The 8186-nt window shown below is 37.6% G+C and overlaps 1 long non-coding RNA gene across 1 annotated transcript; it reads left to right on the top strand.

Annotated features, from left to right (window-relative positions):
* LOC109947662 lies at positions 3160-3705 on the top strand. Its single transcript, XR_002270445.1, has 2 exons — positions 3160-3334; positions 3490-3705. It is a non-coding gene; the product is annotated as an uncharacterized LOC109947662 (long non-coding RNA).

Here is an 8186-nt window from a genome sequence, read left to right as displayed (position 1 = left end):
ACAGATTCAAACCTAACCTCACAGTCACAATGCCCAGAAATTCAGACCCAACCTGGCTCTGAGGCCATGTTAGTGTTTAATAAGCTTCTGATAAAAATGGAGGAATGAGTATATTGAAAAAGAGAGTGAAGGAAATAAAATGCTCGGTAAAACTTTTTGTATTTCGTTGGGTATATCGAGCTGTTTCACTCACAGCTCATATTACTGTTAGAAGAGAGAGAGAGCTAGACAAATCCTAGCTTCAATCTCAACCATCCAACTACACTATTAGTAAGACTATGACACCTGTCCTGTCAAGTCCTATAAGACTTAACAAACCATTTTGACTATTATAGACAGCTTAGCCTATAAGCTAAGTATAACACTAAACCAGCAATTACATACTAAATCAGTTTACCATTTTTGCACATTAACATATGAATGGTAGAAATGTAAACAATGCACTAGATCCTTCAATCAATATACATACCAAAATACTTAAAATTGCATTACAGTACGAGATGTTGCCCAATAAGTGACTCGTATTAAATTTGCATAATGGATCATCTTCAATCAAAGATCTGACACTTCATTGTGAACAAAGAAGGAGCCAGTAGGGCCATCACTGGGCAGCAATGCTAACTTCACAATCCTGGCCCCACCTTCTTCGACAGGCAAGACGCCGGCATTGCAGTTTATATCTGTTTTGACAAAGCCAGGGCAGACCGAATTGATACGAAAATTGAGGTACTTCTTTGCTAGAATCCTTGTATATGCGTTCAGTGCTGCTTTTGAGACTGTATAGGCAGGCATAGAAGAAGGCCAGCCTTTACTTTCAAGTGAACCCTCCTTGAAATCTTTTAGAAACTCAGTCAGTACCTCATCTACTCTCTCTTCTGTTAGGTTTTTGGCATCAGTAAAAACTCCTTTAGCCCAATCGCTTGGTATGTTGTTTAACTTCCCCGCACCAGACGAAACATTAACAATTCTCGGTGAGTCAGATAACTGGAGGAGTGGGATAAGTGCTTCAGCTGTTCTTTTAGCACCATAATAGTTTATTTGCAAGCATTCTTCTGCAAACTCATAAGTTTCAGTCACTAGTTTACTCAAATCAACTTCTCCTCTTTCCTGTATCAGCCAAAACAAACTTATTATTATGGTGCTTATTGCCCACCACTTACAGATCAGTTTAAATTCTCACTTTGGCACATACATTGAAGCTTTTAGTTTTTTATATGATAAAAATTATGCAAAAAACTTACCATGGCACCAGAGGCTATAACAGCTTTAAAAGCATCACCGTCTAATATGCTTCCATAAATCCCTGCATTGTTCACCTGTGCAGAGTCCAACTGTTTCACTTTCTGTTTCCTTTTAGCAAAGAAAAGAACAGATTTTTTTATATATAGAAAATGAAATGAAAAGAAAGTTGATAGATCCTCTGAGTACTCTGACAATCTCTTTGTTTTTACAACCATACCAACCATAAAGGCCAATGCCTTTAAAGAAGCACAATAATTATGCTACTTTGCCAACCCCTTAATTCCAGCCACTGATCTTTCTAGGGTACTTGTAAATTGTACAGAAAGGGATCATATCAAATATGAAAAGATTCCGAGAAACAAAAACAGAGTGGCAGACATAGAGTTAGATTTGAAAGTAAAATCTTCCACAACTGGTAGTTACGTGAATCTTGTTTTGTTCTTCAAAAAGCCGAAGACTTCTAATCATTTCAAAGATTAACTTGTTGATGATATTATTACGCTAGTTATTACTTGGTTTGCTATTTTTATTCTCCAATTTCATTTTCTATATGATTCCATATTTAATCTCCTTCTATTAAACCTGCCGCTAGGATCATATACATACCAAGATAAACTTTTTCAAGAAACTTGCCGCTAGGATCATATACATACCAAGATATCGAGTTTCCCAAACTGGGTTTTGATGAAGTCTGCCAAAGAAGCAACAGTAGCAGGGTTAGCCACATCAAGTTGATGAAAAACCACTTGACCTGAGAGGCCAGACTCTTTGAGTTTCTCAACAGCTTCAAGACCCCTCTTCTCATCTCGGGCAGTTAAGACTACGGTGAACCCATTTGAGGCCAACTGCCTTACAGTTTCCAATCCCATGCCTTTGTTTGCTCCAGTAACAACTGCATACCTAAGAAAATACAAACACCAAATTCATAGAAACAAAAACAATTAATGGGATTGGGAATCGGGCAAGGAAACAAAGCATAAAGAAGTCTAAAGTGCTACCTCTTTGTTGCTTCTGCCATTGATATATTCGAAACGGGACGGTCTGTGAGAATTGAGATGTGTATTAAACAGAAGGAACCCTTCTTTTCTTTTATAGTGAAATGTTCTTGGAAATCCTTTGAATTTTGTGTTGAAATTGGTTCAAATTTGATGGCATGTGATGTGTTTTGAGCAGCCCTTGTTAATTTTGTTAGCCCAAATTGCACCCACGTGTCTAAGAACCTTTGTAAGAAGAAATCAAATTTATTTCTTCATGGTGGAGGACAGCAGCCTTTGTAAGAAGAAGAAAATTATTGATTCTTTTGTTCCTATGTACACACTGGAGGGAGGAAGCTTCTAATGTTTTCTTAGAAGTAATTGGAAATTGTGGTGAAAGAGGGACCAATATTTGTTTGGATTTTTGTTTTTAAGATTTTCAATGAAAAAAATGGCGCCGTGGTAACGCAAGTGCCCGCGTTGTTGGAGAATTTTGGTGGAGGCTTTTGCAGAGCAGAGTAAGCAGTTGCAGTGGCGAATTTGACTACTCTTTTGTTTTTAAGATTTTCGAGGAAAATAATGGGGCGTGGTGACGCAAGTGCCCACGTTGTTGGAGAGTTTTGATGGAGGCAGTAGCAGAGCAGAGTAAGCAGTTTCGCATGCAAAGACTGGTGAATTTGATTACTCTAATGACCAATAACGTGGCCAACCTGTTAGAGGAAGATTAAAATGGGAAGCCGCAATTGTTGAAGTTGGTGGCCAATAATATTGCATGGAATGATGATGTCTTTGGTGAGAGACAATGCATGGTGGTGGTGCAATGATGAAGGAATTTTTTCCTTCTTTGGCTGGCCATCACGTGGCTTCGTTGGCATGTGGTTGCTCTCATTTGGAGAGCTGCATGGGTTTATAAAAGGAAGAAATGGTGCATGCAAAAGAAGAGTGGCCATTTGTGCCTCACCATTTGGAGCCATGAGCACCATTGCTCAGAGAGGCTAAAATAGAAGTGAGAGATACTTCCACAAAGAGAGAAACACTAGAGAACATCACCATGAAGGTGGAGATAAACTCATCTTTGGCTACACAAGATGTCGATGAAAGATCAAGCCATTTCAAAGGTTGAGTCTTCTTTATTGGTTCCTTGTGTTTGTGAGAGGTTTATTTCTTTGTATTGTTTTTAGTGTATTCTTTCCTATTGAGCAAGAACTTCTTGGTGTTCTTGGCTCGTGTGTGGTTAGCTTGAGAGTGATTTGTTTGGATTTTTGTTTTTAAGATTTTCAAGGAAAAGAATGGGGGCGTGGTGACACAAGTGCCCACGTTGTTGGAGAATTTTGGTGGAGGCAGTTGCAGAGTCAGCAGTTTCGCATGCAAAGATTGGTGGTTTTGACTACTCTAATTGACTAATAATGTAAATAATAATATCCTATAGAAACATGGATCAAATTACTTCATAAGAAATAAATCTTACATACACACCACCTTTCGAAAATTCTGTCTTTTTCTCCCTTACATTTTCATCCCTAATAGATTTAAAATACATACATTGATAGTTAAAAATCTTAGATAGGACCACCTCACCGGTAGCACACTCAAATAAAGGCAAAACCCTCTGAATGTAGGTCTTAACTCTTTGCGAGTGTAATTTGACATGTGGCTGCCCTACACAAGACTCTCTCGGCGTTTATAGAAACTAGCAGTAGTCACCCTAGGACGGCTAAGTCCTTTGGCCCAAAACCAAAGGGGAAGGTCAAGTCAACTGGGATCTTACTGTGAGGCCAAAAACACCTGAACTTTTTTTTTTTTTTTTGGGTGCAGTTTGCTTTGTTATTAAGTTAACGTAAAAGAAAGTTAACACAAAGACATTGCACTAATATTAGTCACGTAATTATGCATTGTTCAAACAAATGGGCTTCTACTTTCTTTTCAGTTTAGTAAGAGGGCCTTATTTCCGTTCCCTTCTTTGCCTTCTACTTCTCTGAGCTTGTAAACTACGAATCCAAGAAAGACCAAGAATAAGTTGCTTAGCTGCAGACCTATTGATATATATGAGCTGCAAAAAAAATATAGCCTCCAACGACAGCCTACTGCGTACGATAATACAAAACCAAGCCTCATTTTTCATGAACAAGAGGGCTATAAACTGGGAACCACATGCTGCGACTCACATATTCCAGACTCTCCTCCTGTAACAAGAAGATAAAAACCAAAATAGATTTCAGGAAAATCACAATTTTTCTTCTAAAACTCTGGCAATATAAGCAAAAGCTAGCAAAGCAATTTTCAAGGTTCTTGGTTATGGTTGTTTGACTAGATGTTTATTAGAATAGCATTTTCTGTATGTATACGCCTTCACCTAAATACGTCCTCTTTGGCATGTTCAGACCTTTTGCAAAAGTAGTCTAACATGTAGAGCTTGCTTTCTAAATCAAAATTCGCTTAGACATTTTGTGTGTTTTAAAAAGAGCTTTTGTATTTTGTGGAGGGAAGATTGAATATCAGTTCTTACTTTTGACATGTACATGAGCTCTCTGGGAACCACATCACAATGTCCTTCGGCCAGTTCTTCTGCAACAGCTGCCCGCAGGACAGCAGCTCCAACCTCCACTGTTATATGTCGGATACTGCACCATATACAATAGAAACAGTCGGGTAATACAATCAACCAGTTGCCCCACCCTCCTCTCAGTTGTTACAGCAGTTGAGAATTGCGATGCCATTTTTGATAAAAATCAGACGAGCTCTTAATGCTGCAAGGAGCTGAGAATATTATCTGTGAATAGATGGATACAAGATGCCCTTTTGGATATCTTCATCTGTTATATATGAAGCAAGGCTGGACAGAATGATTGTGTCAGAAATTAATTTCAAACTTCAAGCCATGTTCACCTCTAGCATTTCTTATTGTAATGACACTTATCAAACGAGAGTTTCTTATATGGAAATTTTACTTATATGTGAAACAAGAAACTCCAAGTTGCAATAATGCAAATTAGTACTTAGTCCTGAGGCACCATGCTTGTCTTATGGGAAGGTTGTGGATCTTTAATAATGCTATAAATACATGTCTTAATCACGGACGTGGTACAAGCATTGTTGGGGTTCTTGATTAACTCATGTAGACATGTGTGTGTACAACATGGAATCGGTATCCTTCAGTAAAGAATGAGAATGCTCGGAAGATATGATTAAGCAAATCTCATATCAGAGTATTCGGTATGACCTAGAAAGATGTTCTAGTCATACTAATACAAATCATATAAGACTTGACAATCTCATTAGGGTTTGACACGCACCATGCCCTAGCAATGAGATTAAGAGTATTGTAATAGGGAAAGACCGTATTGCATTGTAATTCCAACTGAATAGGTTCTCTACTTATTCTACTTAGCTTGGATATTCATGACATACTGCTAGGTGTCACTCATGCATGGTTGAAGCCCTAAGGACTAATGATCCTAGCTAATATGGAGAATTAAAAGGGGGTTTTAATTCACAAATCAATTACGAAGAGTTCAAATTGCCCACGACCTTGCTAATTAGAACCTATTGGATCGCACACTGTTAAACTAGAGTTATTTGAGAAACCGTTATGGAGATGATGAATTGAAGAGATCAATTAAGCTTAGTTAATTTGTTAAGGGAAAATTAATTATGGAATTAATTTAAATGACACATAATGTTGGAATAGGCTTTAAACGGGGAATTTTGAATTCTAGGCTCATTGGGCTTTATGGGTTGTATGACAACTTAAACAAAATTGAGCCCAAAGGCCCAATTTCAAGGGATACGCGTTCATATGGGCTTTTGGTTACTAGAGTCAACTTGTTGACTCAAGTAAAAGATGACTATCATTTTTTTGAAGCCTTAGCATTAGTGAAAATCAAGAGAGAGAGAGAAAGCTCTAGTATTCCAAAAGTCTCTCTACACTTTCATACTATCTTAGTGATGGATTACTAGGATCATCCACTCACTAAGCTCACCATCTTCTTCTCAAGCTCTAGTTGGTGAAGAGACTTAGAGGTTACCTATTTTGGTGACTTTTGGAGAACCTCTCAAGTTAGAGTTTTTGAAGGAGTCATTCAAGCTTCAACAACTTTGGTGGAATTCGATCATAGGGTTGAAAGCACGCACCAAAAATAACTCCTCCTTCCAATCTTCTTAGAAGTAGGTTCTAGGAAAATAGTACAACCATCACTTGGCTTAAAAGATATATGGGAAAATTTTTGTTGTTGAACTCATAGATGCATGCTTAAGCTTCCGTTGCCATGATTTTATTTATCTATGTTGATGTTCAAATGAAACTCATGATTTTCTATAGGTTTTCTTCACTTTTACCCATCTTTACAGGTTTGGCTAGTTACTCTGCAATTGGGACTGCGAATTTGGGTGATGTTGGTGTCCGTCCTAACAAACCTATGGGGATTGGTCAAGTGGAATCTCCTAGGAGCCTTCCTTAATGTGTTCTTGAAGCATTCCTTAATGTGTTCTTGGAGCATTCGTGGGCTTGGCATCTGGCGAATGCTCTTGTGCTTGATCCCTGTATTCAGGTTAAATGGCTAGACCAATTTTGTTATTGTTGCATTGCGTGGTGTTTTCTTCGTTCTCCTCTTAGTTAATCTTTGATTCTCCGCCTGTCTTAAGGACTACGTTTTCATAGAAGGTTTCTTTGTTAGTGTTCAGATGATACAGCATGCTTGAGGGCTTTTTTATTTTATTTTCTTTCCTGGCCTGTTTGCGTGATTAGTCTCTTCTTTGTGTTGTTCCTCGCATATTTCTCTTCTTTCATCACCAATTGCTATTGGAGTTGGCTAGAGATGGTGTGCTTAGTGGATGTTTTCTTTCTTCTTGGTGTATTGTGTTCTCTGTCGGGTACTCTCAATGTCTTGTGGCTGTGCAAAGGTGATGTAGGACGAAGTGTGAAAAATTAATTAAAATAAAGTGGAGTGGCTCAAAGTTGTAAGAAAATCATGCAAGAGAGGAAAATTCCAATTAAATGTCAATTATGGCGCTAGGAAAAGAAGGAAGGCATATCGTTGGGATTTTCTAATTGATTAAGGAAGTTTGAAACAATTATGATTCTGTTAAGATTTGTATTTAATTTAATGTTTTATTTTATATTTGGAAGAATAAGTTATCTATTAGGATATTATTTTGTTATTATGATTTTGAGCTATTATTTTTATTATTTTCTTGTTAGGTAAGTTTAGGAATATGCTAGAACATAGGGTTTCCTACTGTTTTAGGGTTTCTTTGTTTTCTATTTAAGCCAACACATGGCATTGTATTTGTCAGTTTATTCATCTTATTTTCAATCAATATATTTGAGGTTTTACTCAATTTCTCTGATGGATTTCAGTTTGTTGGTGGATTCCGACATTGTTAATTGTAGGGTTATCGTTCGATCTCCCTATCCCTATATCTCGCTGCGTCAAAAGGACTATAATTTCATAGTATGACTCTTTTGGCAATTGGACTGTGTTATAGTGTTCTCGTCGGAGGTCTATGTGTCAGTTTGCTGTTTTATTTTATCTTGCTCTAGCATTGGTCATGCGTGATTGTTTTAGACTCTCTTGTTAGTCAATGATATATGTGGTACTCTTTCCTACCCTGGAATTTGTCCCTAAACAATGTTTTAACTAGGTCACTGTTTCGTGTCGTTCTATATACGCTACTTTGATTCTATGAATGAATTCCATTTCTAAAAGAAGAAAAAACTCCTTGTGTATGTGATTTCAGATGCGACTGCCTTACTCAATACTCTTTTAGCCTTTATTTGGCAGCGTTGTCTCTCTTCTCAAAACGCAAGAAACTTGCATGCATCACAAGATGCTACAGGAAAGAACAAGGAGTAGTCACCCTAGGACAGCTAAGTCTTTCCCCTAAAACCAAAGGGGAAGGCTTCCGGTTAGGCCAGAAACACCTGACCTTTTCTTTTGTTATTTAAACAGTGTGCTATGGTGAAATTTTACA

Source organism: Prunus persica, chromosome G2 (assembly GCF_000346465.2).
Source record: "Prunus persica cultivar Lovell chromosome G2, Prunus_persica_NCBIv2, whole genome shotgun sequence".
Taxonomy (NCBI): domain Eukaryota; kingdom Viridiplantae; phylum Streptophyta; class Magnoliopsida; order Rosales; family Rosaceae; genus Prunus; species Prunus persica.
Note: the sequence above shows the minus strand (reverse complement) of the source record. Positions and strands in the feature narration are given on the sequence as shown.